This window comes from Ranitomeya imitator, chromosome 4 (genome assembly GCF_032444005.1).
Source record: "Ranitomeya imitator isolate aRanImi1 chromosome 4, aRanImi1.pri, whole genome shotgun sequence".
Taxonomy (NCBI): Eukaryota; Metazoa; Chordata; class Amphibia; order Anura; family Dendrobatidae; genus Ranitomeya; species Ranitomeya imitator.
The window spans coordinates 28,603,521-28,620,204 of NC_091285.1; positions in this window are offsets into that span (position 1 = coordinate 28,603,521).

Below are 16,684 nucleotides of genomic sequence, written 5' to 3' on the forward strand. Positions count from 1 at the left end.
AAAAAGGATTTATCATATCTTCTCTCCAGCGAACGCTGCTGGAAAGAAGATATGAATGGCGGCTTCAGCACCACAAGCTGGGGGGACAGCGCTTACTGTAGCGCTGTCTCCTGTACGGCACTCGGACTGCACATGGACAGCGTCCGTGTGCGGTACGTGTTTTACACGGACCCATTGACTTTAATGGGTCCGTGTAATCCGTGCGCTCAAACGAACACTGATATGTCTCCGTGTTTTGCACATGGACACACGGTCTGTGAAAACACGCTGACATGTGCAGAGACACATTGATTTCAAAGTGTCTACGTGAGTCAGTGTCTCCGGCTTGTGAAACCGGCCTGTGTGGCCCGCACTGCAATAGTTAAAAGCCGCCAGCCAACAGGAGGCTGGCAGCTGACGTCAGCGCGCACGTCGCCGGTGTATGATGTCATTGTCATTCCCCGGGGAGTACACGCTTGAAATGCCTGGGGTGGACCGTGGCCAGGTAAGGAGAAAGTGTTTTTTTTTTTATATTGAAAGAGGCAAGCTATTTGGGCAGCAGGCTGGAGACACATGGACCATGTGTCTCCATCCTGCCCCATCTGTCTCCTTCCTGCCTTATGATCCTGCACCATGTGACATGGCGCAGGATGGAGACACATGTTCATGATCATGGGGCAGGATGGAGACAGATGGCGCACGATGGAGACACATGGTGCAGGATGGAGACATGGGGTAGGATAGTGACAGATGGTGCAGAATCATGGGACACGATGAAGACATGGAGCAGGATGGAGACAGATGGGGCAGGATGGAGACAGATGGGGCCGGATCATGGGGCAGGATGGAGACATGGGGCAAGATGGAGACAGATGGTGCAGGATCATGAGGCTGGATGGAGCCAGATGGAGCAGTATGGCGAAACATGGTGCAGGATCATGGGGCAGGATGGAGACACATGGTTCAGGATCATGGGGCAGGATGGAGACAGATGGAGCACGGGTGGAGACACATGGTGCAAAATAGAGACATGGGGCAGGACAGAGACAGATGGTGCAGAATCATGGGCAGGATGTAGACATGGGGCAGGATGGAGTCAGATGGGGCAGGATCATGGGACAGGATGGAGATATGACGCAGGATGGAGACAGATGGTGCAGGATCATGAGGTGGGATGGAGACAGATGGAGCAGTTTGGCAAAACATGGTGCAGGATCATGGGGCAGGATGGAGATGCGGCACCCCAGGGTCCTGGTCGTCGTAATGGTATTGCTTTCCTCTCGGGGAGAGTGATGCTACGTTTGGAAGCAAGGAAGGATAACTGCATCCAGGTATCACAAACATGCAACACACATTCACACTCCAGGCCACCAGGGGGAGCTTCTGCTCCTATTTATTAGGACAGTCCCCATATATATATATAACTGGTAGTCTGTAGGGAAAGTTAGAAAGTTCCAGACAGTAGTCTGAGGAGGTCAGAAGGTTAAAGGAGCTGTGCATGCCCTCAGAGCTGCAGCTCCCAGAAAGAGACATTGAAAGGCAGAATTGTTTTGCAGCGAGCGTGAAGGAAGTCGAAACAAAGGAGAGGATACCAGAAGGGGACCAGCCCCGAGCAGGCTGCATCCTTCTGAGGTGCAGAACTCCGATAGCCGGAACACCCAGGGAGTAAGGACCTCTACGCCTTATTTTAGAGACCGGCAGGACAACTAATTGCAGGTTACCTGTCCGCACCTACACCTAGGAGGCACGGTGACACCTACAGAGCCGGGTTATCTAAGAGACCCTATAAACAAGTTCAAGTCACCATTCATACGGGTTTTGTCCTATCCTATACGGGGGACAGAGAGCGAAATATCGCTTCTGTGAAACCCTTATGTGAAGCCATAGGCAGTAAGGGACTACACCACCGCAGCATAAGGGAAGGCTACTGATTTCCACCTGGACAAGGGAACTCTGGACTTGCCTCCAAACCAGCCAGACTCTGCCTGCCCTGTGATCTAGTGCTCCGGACTGTGGATGCTGAAGTCTTCAGTAAAGGTAAAGAGACTGCAACCTTGTGTCCTCGTTCTTCTCTGCGCCTCTCACCATACCACCATCTACATACTGGGAAACCCTGGGGATATACTTCACCTGTGGGAAGGTATACCATCTAGCTGCCATAACATCACCCCAGCGGACCCCTTAAAGCAGCGTCGGCCACCCTGACCGAATACCACAGGTGGCATCACGAACATAAACGTTATCCCTTTAAAGACCTTTCCCTTTTATACGGACGTCCCAGGGCAACGGACCTGGTCAGCCACCGTGACATCCCCCAGTGAACATCGGACCCGGTACCGAGTACCCTACGGCCCTTGGGGAGCGATCCAGAGACACATGGTTCAGGCTCATGGAGCAGGATGAGACAGATAGGGAGGGATGGCGACAGATGGGACAGGAACATGGGGGGGCAGGATAGAGACACATGGTGCAGGATCATGGGGCAAGATGGAGACAGATAGGGAGGGATGGAGACAGATGGAACAGGTACATGTGGCAGGACGGAGACACATGGTGCAGTATCATAGGGCAGGATGGAGAAATGGTGCAGGATGCAGACATGTGGTGCAGGATCATGGGCAGGATGGAGACAGATATGGAGATATGGAGACAGATGTGTCAGATGGAGATAGATGGGGCAGGATGGAGACACATGGCGCAGGATTATGGGGAAGGATGGAGACAGATGGTGAAGATTCATGGGGCAGGATGGAGACACATGGTGAAGGATCATGGGGCAGGATAGAGACAAACAGATGGGGCAGGATCATGGGGCAGGATGGAGACACATGTGGCAGGATCATGGGACAGATGGGACAGGATAGAGACAGATGGGACAGGTGGGGAGATCATATGGGGCAGGATTGGGAGATCATATGGGGCAGGATGGGACATCACATTGGGAGAATGGATACTAATGAGGGCAGGATGGGAGAACATATGGATGGAGCCAGGAATGAGACACAAGGGGGCCAGGATGAGGGATATTATTACCCTAGGGGCTAATTAAGGAATATTATTACTGCAGTCATGTATTTTATTTTTTGAGGATACTGTTTTCAATGGGAGGTCCTGTTACTGTGCAGAGCGACACTATGTTGCTTTTTTTCCTTCATCTGGTGTAGTGTAGACGTTGGGAAAAATTAAGTAATGTCTTCTGCAAGCGGTGCTCTATATAACTGTGTTATTTCCTGCAGAAACGAGCCCTGGCTGGAAGAAGTGATGGCGGTCTGTACTGGATGAAGATGAAAGCATTCACCTAGGGACGTCACTGGTGAGTCAGTGTGTTATCTGTACACTCACACTATACACTGTATACATTATACTGTCACCAGTGATCACTGGATTACCTTTACAGTGACACTATATACAGAGCTCCTGTGTATAATGTCACTGGTAATCCCTGTATTACCTGTACACTGACACTGTATACAGTCACTATGTGGTGTTAATATGTGATCCGGCCATGGTGTGGCTGTATTTGTTCCTTGTATGTGGTATTATAGGTCACTATGTGGTGGTAATATGTTGTCTGGACATGGCGTAGTGCTATTTTTTCCTTTTATGTGGTATTAATTAGTCACTGTGGTGCTAATGTATTGTCTGGTCATGATGTGGCGGTATTTATTCCTTCTATGTAGTATTATTCGGTCACTGTGATGGTAATATGTGATCTGACCATGGTGTGGCGGTATTTGTTCCTTTTATGTGCTATTACAGGTCACTATGTGGTGGTAATATGGTGTCTGGTCATGGTGCTGTGGTATTTGTCCCTTGTATGTGGTATTATTGGTCATTTTAAACATTGAAAAATTAAATAAAATATACCTAAATTGTATTGGATATTTTAACAAATGATTAACAGGATAGAGTACAGTAGAGCTTGGACAAAAGAGTCTACTTTGTCGTGGTGGGGGATTAAAAAATATTTTTGGGCCAAAACAAAAGCTGCTGGCTATACATGTGATGTGGTGATGGGAACTGATAATGCGTGATTGGTGAGGACGGGGTGCAGAAATGGAATTTTTCCAAGAGAAGGTGGTGGGACTGTGGACAGTTCGAGGGGTGGAGCCTGGGCCTGAAAATTTTGCCATTGTGGGGCCCCAAAATTCCTAGTGGCAGCCCTGGGTTTAAGGTCCCAGCAAAAAAAAAAGGTGCGCCTATCTTACCGCTTACAGAGGCTGCTGTATTCTATTGTTTGCACAGTATAACGTCGTAGCCGCTTGCACCTGTTCACACTTGCTATATTCTGTTCAGAGGTACTGATCAGATTTTCATCTTTCTTTTGTAGTAAACTATCAAAGGTGGTGATAGCCTCCATCATTGCTCACAACAACCGGACCCCTCCCAACTTGTTGCCCTAATCCCAACCCTTCCCAGTACCTTCCCTGAGAGCTGGAATCGACAGCCCTGCTTTCACCCACTCTTCGTCTGCAACTGCAGGTGTGCCTCCCTAGTTGTTGGAGATCTTCACGGCTTGACCTTCGAAACTGTCGACAAAAGCAATTTTTTTTTCTTAACAAATTTCCTCATTTTTTTTTACCCCTTAAAAAATATATATTTATGTTTAATATCTGTGTAATTGCACTGACCTGGACCATCATATTGATTTGCAATTTCACAGCACTTGCATTTTTCCTTCCCATTTTCCAGTATACTATGTGGTAGAATGAACGGTATTATTCAATAGTACAACTCATCTAGCAGAAAATGAACCCTCATACTATGGCTATATGGATGGAAAAATTAAAAAAAAAAAAAAGTTATGGCTTTTGGAAGAAGGGGAAGAAAAAACGAAAATGGAAAAAAAAAAATGAAAATCGCCAACAGGTGAAGGGGTTAAGTTCAAGATAGTGAGAATCTATCACGTGTGTCTGTCATTGCAATGTTTCAGCTCATTCCTGAGTCCTTTTGTACAGAAGTCTGACACTATGTCACCATTGGACTTTTATTACGACACTATTTTATGCCGTATTGCAGATTTCTAGTTAGACTTTTATAAGCTCAGCAATTTCTGCTTTACACCAACTGCTTTTCTAAGACATCTAACATTGCTAGCTTGAGGGAAGCACTGGTTTTCCTTAAAGAAACCAGCTGAATATGGCGTCTTAATGCTCCATACTGGGAATGTACGCATAGTCAGCTTTTGACCAGGAACTTATCTCTGGTCATCACAAGGCTTCTTAAATGTTCAGACATTGACTGATAGGGAAGCTACTTCTCCTGGGTGGTAGGCCCTTTCGTTGGCTGACAAGAGCAATGTGTTGGTATGTGATGTGAGGAGGGAGCGTTTGTGACTATTTCGACACTGTAATTTCTATGTATGGGGGTTTTGTCATCACCTCTTCCCATTTATTGCATATCTCTTAGTTATTAATTCATGGCCTTCAGCTCAGTCTGGAGCAATGGCGACTTGATGGATGAACAATCTGTAGAGAGGTCGATCTTGTGCAAGCCTAGATAGGTCCACCAGGGTCTTCTCCGCAGTTACCTTGATTGTATCAAGCCATTGGGTTCTTCTTCTTGTTCTTTCTATTCTTCCCTCCGTGATGTCCTTCTCCAGTGATTGTTCTCTTCGTATGATGTGCCCAAAGTAGGCAAGTCGTAGCTTGGTGATGGGTCCTTTGAGTGACATGTCTGGCTTGATTTGTTCCAAAATTGATTTGTTCGTTCTTCTCGCCATCCATGGTATTGGAAAGCACCACATTTCGAAAAGCATTGATTCTTCTTCTGTCTTGTTTCTTCATCGCCCAGTTTTCACATTTGAACGTTACCACAGAAAAGATAAAACTGTGCATAAACCGTGTCAGTCGTCAGTGAAATGTTCCTTGATTTGAAGACCTTGTCCAGTGTCTTCCTTGTTGATTTGCCCATAGCTGGACAGATATTCACTTCTGGTGTCGTCGTTTTATCTTGAGTGATCATCGATCTGAGTAGGGGGAAGTCTTTTACAACTTCCAGTTTGTCACCGTTTATCTCAAATGTGTCCGGTTGTACCTGTCAGCAGTCAATAATATCTTTATCTTGTGTTGAGTAAAAGTCCCGGGATGAGCTTTCCATCTGGACGCTCCGTAATAAGTCCATAAGTCCATTTATGCTTGTTACTATCGATATTAAATCGCCTGCATATTTCAGATTGCTGATGATTCCTCCAGCAATGTTTATTTCTTTTTCCTTTGAAATACAATTCATTTATTATTGCAATACCAAACACGGCCTAAAAAGAAGAGTGGCGCTATACACCAGACAACCCATTTCAATCCAGAACTGTGGAGTGTAAGCAGAGGCGTAGCTAGAGCTTTTGCCGCCCGGGGCTGTTCCCGAGTTTGGCGCCCCTCCCCCCCCCCCCGGCTCAATACACACAAAGGTTACCAAAAATGGTTTTCCTGTTTTGTAGAACTTAAACTGGGCCTAATGGTGTCACCCCCACATGCCAAACCTGTGACTTAATACCACCACACCATGACCAGACCACATAGTGACCGAATAATACTACATACAAGGGACAAATACCACCGCACCATTTACAGACCACATATTACCAACACATAGTGACTGAATACTACAATACTGATCAGTAATAAAAAAAACCCACAATACTATCACCATAAGTGCCAGTATTCACAGGAGATCTGTACTTAGTATGCAGTGTCTGTGTAGAGGTAATACAGAGATCACTGGTGGTATTATACACAGGAACTCTGTATATAATGTATAGATAATACAGTGATCACTGGTGACATTGTACACAGGACCGCTGTATATAGTATACAGTGTATAGTGTCAGTGTATAGGTAACACTGACTCACCAGTGACGTCTCTAGGTGAAGTCCTTCATCTTTCATCCAGCACAGACCGCCATCATTCCTTCCAGCCAGGACTCGTTTCTGCAGGAAATAACACAGTTATCTCGAGCTCCGCTTGCAGAACACATTACTTAATTTTTCACAACTTCTACATTACACCACATGAAGAAAAAAAGGTGTCATAGTGTCACTCTGCACAGTAACAGGACCGCCCCCTCATTTAAAACAGTGTCCTCAAAAAATAAAATAAATACATCACTGCAGTAATAATATCCCTTAATTAGCCCCTATGGTAATAATATTCCCCACCCTGGCCCCGTTTATCTCATTCCTGGCTCCAGCCATATGTTCTCGCATCCTGCCCTCATGAGTATCCATTCTACCCCATATGATCTCCCCATCCTGCCCCACCAGCCTCCATCGTATCCGTCCTGCCCCATGATCCAATCCTGCCCCATGATCCAATCCTGCCCCGTGTCTCCAATCATGCCCCGTATCTACATTCTGCCCATGCCTCAAGTCCTGCCCCCAGTGTGTCCAGCATATTACCTCCATGTTGTCCAGCATTGCCCCAGTGTGTCCAGCATATTACCCCCAGTGTGTCCAGCAATCTGCCCCAGTGTCCAGCATTGCCCCAGTGTGTCCAGAAATCTGCCCCAGGGTCTCCAGCATTGCCCCAGTGTGCACAGCAATCTGCCCCAGTGTGCACAGCAATCTGCCCCAGTGTGCACAGCAATCTGCCACAGTGTGCACAGCAATCTGCCACAGTGTGCACAGCAATCTGCCACAGTGTCCAGCATTGCCCCAGCGTGTCCAGCAATCTGCCCCTGCGTGTCCAGCAATCTGCCCCTGTGTCCAGTATTGCCCCAGTGTCCAGAAATCTGCCCCAGGGTCTCCAGCATTGCCCCAGTATATCCAGAAATCTGCCCCAGTGTGTCCAGAAATCTGCCCCAGGGTCTCCAGCATTGCCTCAATGTGTCCAGAAATCTGCCCCAGGGTCTCCAGTATTGCCCCAGTGTGTCCAGCATTGCCCCAGTGTGTCCAGCATTGCCCCCAGTGTGTCCAGCAATCTGCCCCAGTGTCCAGCAATCTGCCCCAGTGTCCAGCATTGCCCCAGTGTGTCCAGAAATCTGCCCCAGGGTCTCCAGCATTGCCCCCAGTGTGTCCAGCATTGCCCCCAGTGTGCACAGCAATCTGCCCCAGTGTGCACAGCAATCTGCCCCAGAGTGCACAGCAATCTGCCCCAGCGTGCACAGCAATCTGCCCCAGCGTGCACAGCAATCTGCCCCAGCGTGCACAGCATTGCCCCAGCGTGTCCAGCAATCTGCCCCAGTGTCCAGAAATCTGCCCCAGGGTCTCCAGCATTGCCCCAGTATGTCCAGAAATCTGCCCCAGTGTGTCCAAAAGTCTGCCCCAGGGTCTCCAGCATTGCCTCAATGTGTCCAGAAATCTGCCCCAGGGTCTCCAGTATTGCCCCAGTGTGTCCAGCAATCTGCCCCATGGTCTCCTGTATTGCCCCAGTGTGTCCAGCATTCTGCCCCATGGTCTTCAGTATTGCCCCAGTGTGTCCAGCATTCTGCCCCATGGTCTCCAGTATTGCCCCAGTGTGTCCAGCATTCTGCCCCATGGTCTCCAGTATTGCCCCAGTGTGTCCAGCAATCTGCCCCATGGTCTCCAGTATTGCCCCGGTGTGTCCAGCAATCTGCCCCATGGTCTCCAGTATTGCCCCAGTGTCTCCAGCATTGCCCCCAGAGTCAGACATAAAGAAAAAAAAAAAAGTAAAATCCTCACCTCTCCCATTCCTAGCGCAGGTCCGGTGCAGCCAGTCAGCGTCTCTCCGGGTCTGCAGCGCTCAGGACAGAGAGGCAGAGCGGCGCGCACAGTGATGACGTCATCGCGCCCTCTGCCCTGAGACGTCGCAGAGTCAGAGGGCGCTGAAGACGCTGCAGCTGCCGCAGGAACCAGGAGAGGTGAGTATTAGAGCGGGGGCCGGGGCGGGGGTGGGGGGAGCCTGGTCTTGGCGGCGGACGGCGCCGCCCGAAGATTTAAAGTGCCCGCGTCTTTTTTTTTTCTCTTCCTCCTCCTGCAGCGCCGGCCGCCCCCCGCATTGTGCCGCCCGGGTGGCCCGCCCCCCCCCCCGCACCCCCCTTCCTACGCCACTGAGTGTAAGACATATTAGACAGAGTAGAGTTTTTCGTGTCCTACTTCTGAATGTGAAGATAGTGTAGAGTATAACTCCAGCCCTGGGCTATATGGTTGCTTGTTACAGTTATGCATCGGACAATGGGTGTCAAATGTAAGGTTTGTCCATTTACTATTATTATTATTATAATACGTTTTTATAGCGCCATTTATTCCATGGCGCTTTACACGTGAAAGGGGCAAATATAGACAAGTACAATAGACATGAGCAAAACAAGGCATACACAAGTACAGAAGGAGAGAGGACCCTGCCCGCGAGGGCTCACAGTCTACAGGGGATGGGTGAGGATACACTAGGAGAGGGTAGAGCTGGTCATGTGGTGGTTCAGTAGACTGGGGATCACTGCAGGTTGTAGGCTTGTCGTAAGAGGTTGGTCTTCAGGCTCCTTTTGAAGGTTTCCGTGGTAGGTGAGAGTCTGATGTGTTGGGGTAGAGAGTTCCAGAGTATGGAGGAAGCAAGGGAGAAGTCTTGGATGCGGTTGTGGGAAGAGGAGATAAGAGGGGAGTAGAGAAGGAGATCATGTGAGGATCGGAGGTTGCGTGTAGGTAAGTACCGGGAGACCATGTCACAGATGTATGAAGGAGACAGGTTGTGGATGGCTTTGTATTTCATAGTAAGGGTTTTGAACTGGAGTCTCTGGATGATAGGAAGCCAGTGAAGGGCTTGGCAGAGAGGAGAGGCTGGGGAGTAACGGGGAGACAGGTGGATTAGTTGGGCAGCAGAGTGTATGATGGATTAGAGTGGTGCCAGAGTGCTAGAGGGGAGGCCAGAGAGTAGGAGGTTGCAGTAGTCGAGGCGGGAGATGATAAGGGCATGCACTAGTGTTTTTGTGGTTTCATTGTCAAGGAATGCACGGATCCGGGAAATGTTTTTGAGTTGGAGTAGGCAGGAGGAGGCAAAGGCTTGGATGTGGCTTGAAAGAGAGGGCAGAGTCGAGGATCCCGCAAGGCACTGAGCATGTGGGACTGAGGAAAGTGAGCAGCCATTAACATTGATATATACTGTAGGCCTCGTGGAGGGGCAGAGTGAGATGGGGGAAAGATGCTGACATTGACATTTCTGTAGGGATCAGGCAGACCTAGCTAAGAAGGAAAAACTGAAAATGAATATAAATGTTCATATGTGCCTTTGATATCAAACTTGGAAGCACGAATTGTAGAGTAATTTCTCTCAGTATCTAAAATTATCACCGATTTTACCCTACATCCGTACTTAAATTATTACTAACTAGTTGTAAGGTCATAATGTCTAAAGGTATTAATCCAGAAAGAAAGAAAACCAACACAAACAAACTGAAACAAATGTGTAGGAGCAGCTGCTGTAGTCACAATGCAAAAGCAAGAAAGTAAAGAGGCAACAAAATTCTGCCAACGTAAATGTGTAAACGGCCATATTTATTACACAGCTCCGAGAAATGTGAGGTTCTTAGCGCACATTGTGATCAAATTGTGTGAGCCCATCTGCCAATGACAAGGCGACTTCTTCAGGTGGGACCCTACACTAACCTAAAACTAACCGCTATAAATAAATCTCCTATGTCTAAAGTTGTTGATCCAGAAGAAGGCAAAAAACCCTGGACACACTCAGCCAATTTGTGACTCAGGGAAAAAATTATTTCTTGACCCCCGGAAAAGGCGATCAGTCCTAGAATCCTAGACCAAACCCTACTAACTACTACTGTGGTTATTATTATCCTTCCACATTATCTATTGTTATTTATTTATTTATTATTATTATTGATTCTATTCTAAGTAATGTTTATTCTATTATTAAAACCAAAATCATTACTATATGCTTATTATTAAAATACTAATTTAATAACTATTATAATTATTTTATGCCTTTTGTCCTTTTTCTTCCTTTTTATAAATATTCTGTCATTGCAGCTTTAATTATTTTTTTTGCTATTACTATAAAAAGACTATTGTACCTTATCTACTATAAATATTACTACTATACTGTGTATATGCTTTTGATCCAGAAGAAGGCAAAAACCCTTGGACACTTTCAGCCAATCTGTGTCTGAAGGGAAAAATTCCTTCTTGACCCCGGGAAAAAGCGATCAGTCCTAGAACCCTGGATCAAGCCGCCTAATTCTAATAAAATGTGTATATTGTGTTATATTAATAGAATAGTGGTTAATACTAGCTGACTACCTTGTTATGACAACTACTTCTCTATATCCTATTTATACTACTGTAACTAATTGTTTATATTGTTATTAATTGTTATTAATGCTACGCCCAATAATAAGGTCCCTACGTTACTTACTGCTAGATCAAATTTGTTGTTATAACTACTAATATTATTACTTTTACATTTTTATTCCTACTATTTTTTTACTATAATTACTACTTTTTGTTTCTACTATGATTACAATTTTGCCTACTAATATTAATATACTGCTGCTCTAATATTTTACACCTTTTATTACTATTTTTTTTATACTTACCTCCCAGTATTTGCCGTATATGATGTTATCGGCTGAGAGGTCCTAGCAGGATTGTTCAGATAATGTTCTTCTTTCCTCTCAAATACTGGTTAATATAATGGAGGATGTGGCATCGCGTGGACTTGCTGCTTCTTCTGGCCTCTGTCCTGCTGCTTCTTCTGGCCTCTGTCCTGCTGCTTCTTCTGGCCTCTGTCCTGCTGCTTCTTCTGGACTCTGTCCGGCTGCTTCTTCTGGCCTCTGTCCTGCTGCTTCTTCTGGCCTCTGTCCTGCTGCTTCTTCTGGCCTCTGTCCGGCTGCTTCTTCTGGACTCTGTCCTGCTGCTTCTTCTGGCCTCTGTCCTGCTGCTTCTTCTGGCCTCTGTCCTGCTGCTTCTTCTGGCCTCTGTCCTGCTGCTTCTTCTGGCCTCTGTCTTGCTGCTTCTTCTGGCCTCTGTATTGCTGCTACTTCTGGCCTCTGTCCTGCTGCTTCTTCTGGCCTCTGTCCGGCTGCTTCTTCTGGACTCTGTCCTGCTGCTTCTTCTGGCCTCTGTCTTGCTGCTTCTTCTGGCCTCTGTCTTGCTGCTTCTTCTGGCCTCTGTCCTGCTGCTTCTTCTGGCCTCTGTCCTGCTGCTTCTTCTAGCCTCTGTCCTGCTGCTTCTTCTGGCCTCTCCTGTGATCTCTCTTCTTGCGCCGATCTTAATTGTGATGTTGACCTTTTTCTTCTTCCTTTCTTCATTTTGGGTTCTCTGCTCTTCATCCAGGTCCATACACAGTTCTTTAGCCTGCATTGCCCTTGCTTCTTGTCCTGTGATCCGGGTCTTCATGGATGGTGCAGGCTGCTCTTCATATTCATGCCTTGGTGTATATTTCTTCTGGGCTTCTGGGCTGGTCGGCATAAGGCGCTAACGAGACAGCAGATTAAGTTACTCATGCAATAAGACATTCCTATGCACCCTTGTAAAATTAAAGGCAGCGGTATAGTCGTCTTCTCGCTAACCTCCATCTTGTAGAGGGGTGACGGCAGAAACTTCATACAGAAGGCCAGCCTTCTGAGTGTCTCCTCCGGTGTGTTATCAACTGAAGAGAAAAGAACCAAATATAAGGATCAGCCATAACCGTACAAAGAGGATATGACAAAGCGGCACTACTGATCGCCATATTGCTAACCATCCCGCTAAGTACTAGGAACAAAAATGTCAGTAAGAAGAAGCTAGAAAAATGTGTTTTGCACATGGAAGATGCAATCCTTCTGTAGCCTTCATGGTCAGTGATAGGATTCCTCTCTCTACCTATGAGCAGGGTTGAACTGGCCCACCAGAGAAATGGAGAATCCTCCGGAGGGCCCTGGCATCTCCTTCAGGAGAGTTCGTAGTGCAAACCTTGCAGTTGCTATGGGGCTCTTCAGTGGGGGAGAAAGGTGAGCCTTCAGAATCAAATCCTCTGGTGGGCCCAATGTTCCTCATTCTGACACTGCCTATGAAGCTCACGTTCTGCTCAGACCGGCGATGTCAACCTCTGTTGGGGATCAGTTTAGCTTTATGGTATTTTTTACAGCAAATATCTGCAGTTCTATATTTACCCCCAAAAAATTACTGGAAACCTGACACATCCCAAAGATAAAGAAAGTTGAAGCCTTTGGGAGCCGTCTGACCACAGGACAGAGAATGGTCGTCTAACAGTGTGAGGAATCTCACCTGATCCAATGCAGGATGAAGGTCCGGTCAACATGGTCTCCACTGTGGTCTTCATCCAACGCAGGATGAAGGTCAGGTCCACATGGTCTCGCTGTGGTCTTCACTCATGTCGAAATCTAACAAAATCCTGTAAAATAGCAGAACAGTCAGAATAGGTTTTGGGCATTTGGGCAGATGACATTGACCAGGGTGTACTGTTACTGGAAGCTTTGGGAAACACCGTCTGTGTGTTTAGGAGGCATTGCCGGGGCAAAGACAACATTGGGCAACGTGCAGGATTGAAATGCTTGAAATGCCTGGGGTGGACGGCGTCCAGGTAAGGAGAAAGTGTTTGGGTGGCAGGATGGAGACATAAGGACCATGTATCGTCGCATTCATTACCGCCCGATCTATCAATAAAAAAAGGATTAACCTGATCGCTAAACGGCATATCGAGAAAAAAAGTCAAAACGCCAGAATTACATTTTTTTGGTCGCCGCGGCATTGTATTAAAATGAGATAACGGGAGAGCAAAAGATCTTATCTGCACCAAAATGGTATCATGAAAAAACATCCACTCGGCGCTCAAAAAATAAAAAAGCCCTCACCCAACCACAGATCACGAAAAATGTAGACACTACGGGTATTGGAATATGGCGCCATTTTTTTTAGATAAAGTTTGGAATTTTTTTTCACAACTTAGATAAAAAAGAATTTAGACATGTTTGATGTCTATGAGCTCGTAATGACCTGGAGAATCACAATGGCAGGTCAGTTTTTTAGCATTTACTGAACCTAGTGAAAAAAGCCAAACAAAAAACAAGTGTGGGATTGCACTTTTTTTTTTGCAATTTCACTGCATTTGGAATTTTTTTCCCGTTTCTTTTAGAACACGGAATGGTAAAATCAATGGCGTCGTTCAAAAGTACAACTCGTCCCGCAAAAAAACAAGCCCTCACATGACCATATTAACGGAAAAATAAAAAAAGTTATGGCTCTGGGAAGAAGGGGAGCGAAAAACGAAGACGCAAAAATGAAAAAAGCTCCGGGGGTTAAAGGGTTAAAAAAAATGTTGCCGCCCCTTGGGATTGGTTCAGTATGGCAATGTGGCCTTTGGACAAAAAAAAAATGTTGTGGACCCCTTATGTACACCTTCACTAAATTGAAAGCGTATGACATGTAATTAATTTATTGTTGGCATTCCTAATTCTACGGGACCACCAAAGCCATTTCCACTGTTCCATCCTAGAAAATAAGCATTTTTTTGGTGGCTATGATGGCAGTTTATGCTATCTCGCCACTACTAAGCCTAAGTTAGATGGAAACCACTTGCCACTAAATACAAAACATCTGATGGACAATGAGATGACGATGGCTCCCACTCTGCTGGCAGACCTCCTGGAGCCACGTGGAAGGTATGTCCTATAGGTCAGCTTTAACACTTGATCTCTAAGCATTAACCTTTTAATCAAGCATTAGAATTATGTGGGTCTACTAATCTAGATTTATCACAGCATAATGTAGGCACCTGACGTTAGATGTTATAATCTCATATATAATGCACTGGGTGATGTAACTGCCTTTTTTGGAGATATACATACAAATGTTTATAATGAATGCAAATATATTTAATTATACACTATTATTATTAATAATAATACTAATAAATGTTATTATTGAATCATTTATTATTTATATTTCTAACTAATTCTATATAAATTATTATTTAAATATTTTGTTTATATATATATATATATATATATATACAGGTCCTTCTCAAAAAATTAGCATATAGTGTTAAATTTCATTATTTACCATAATGTAATGATTACAATTAAACTTTCATATATTATAGATTCATTATCCACCAACTGAAATTTGTCAGGTCTTTTATTGTTTTAATACTGATGATTTTGGCATACAACTCCTGATAACCCAAAAAACCTGCCTCAATAAATTAGCATATCAAGAAAAGGTTCTCTAAACGACCTATTACCCTAATCTTCTGAATCAACTAATTAACTCTAAACACGTGCAAAAGATACCTGAGGCTTTTATAAACTCCCTGCCTGGTTCATTACTCAAAACCCCCATCATGGGTAAGACTAGCGACCTGACAGATGTCAAGAAGGCCATCATTGACACCCTCAAGCAAGAGGGTAAGACCCAGAAAGAAATTTCTCAACAAATAGGCTGTTCCCAGAGTGCTGTATCAAGGCACCTCAATGGTAAGTCTGTTGGAAGGAAACAATGTGGCAGAAAACGCTGTACAACGAGAAGAGGAGACCGGACCCTGAGGAAGATTGTGGAGAAGGACCGATTCCAGACCTTGGGGAACCTGAGGAAGCAGTGGACTGAGTCTGGTGTGGAAACATCCAGAGCCACCGTGCACAGGCGTGTGCAGGAAATGGGCTACAGGTGCCGCATTCCCCAGGTAAAGCCACTTTTGAACCATAAACAGCGGCAGAGGCGCCTGACCTGGGCTACAGAGAAGCAGCACTGGACTGTTGCTAAGTGGTCCCAAGTACTTTTTTCTGATGAAAGCAAATTTTGCATGTCATTCGGAAATCAAGGTGCCAGAGTCTGGAGGAAGACTGGGGAGAAGGAAATGCCAAAATGCCTGAAGTCCAGTGTCAAGTACCCACAGTCAGTGATGGTGTGGGGTGCCATGTCAGCTGCTGGTGTTGGTCCACTGTGTTTCATCAAGGGCAGGGTCAATGCAGCTAGCTATCAGGAGATTTTGGAGCACTTCATGCTTCCATCGGCTGAAATGCTTTATGGAGATGAAGATTTCATTTTTCAGCACGACCTGGCACCTGCTCACAGTGCCAAAACCACTGGTAAATGGTTTACTGACCATGGTATTACTGTGCTCAATTGGCCTGCCAACTCTCCTGACCTGAACCCCATAGAGAATCTGTGGGATATTGTGAAGAGAAAGTTGAGAGACGCAAGACCCAACACTCTGGATGAGCTTAAGGCCGCTATTGAAGCATCCTGGGCCTCCATAACATCTCAGCAGTGTCACAGGCTGATTGCCTCCATGCCACGCCGCATTGAAGCAGTCATTTCTGCCAAAGGATTCCCGACCAAGTATTGAGTGCATAACTGAACATTATTATTTGATGGTTTTTTTGTTTGTTATTAAAAAACACTTTTATTTGATTGGATGGGTGAAATATGCTAATTTATTGAGACAGGTTTTTTGGGTTATCAGGAGTTGTATGCCAAAATCATCAGTATTAAAACAATAAAAGACCTGACAAATTTCAGTTGGTGGATAATGAATCTATAATATATGAAAGTTTAATTGTAATCATTACATTATGGTAAATAATGAAATTTAACACTATATGCTAATTTTTTGAGAAGGACCTGTATATATATAAAATATGTATTTATTACGATCAGCTGCATCCACTGATGCGGCCCAGCCCATAGACGCCCCCACGCCGGTGAGGGGTGCGCGTCCCCCGGGGATGCAATATGGACCCGTTATACTGCAGAGGGGGACCCGGGCATACCCGAACTAGGGGAGGGCAGAGACCGGGGTT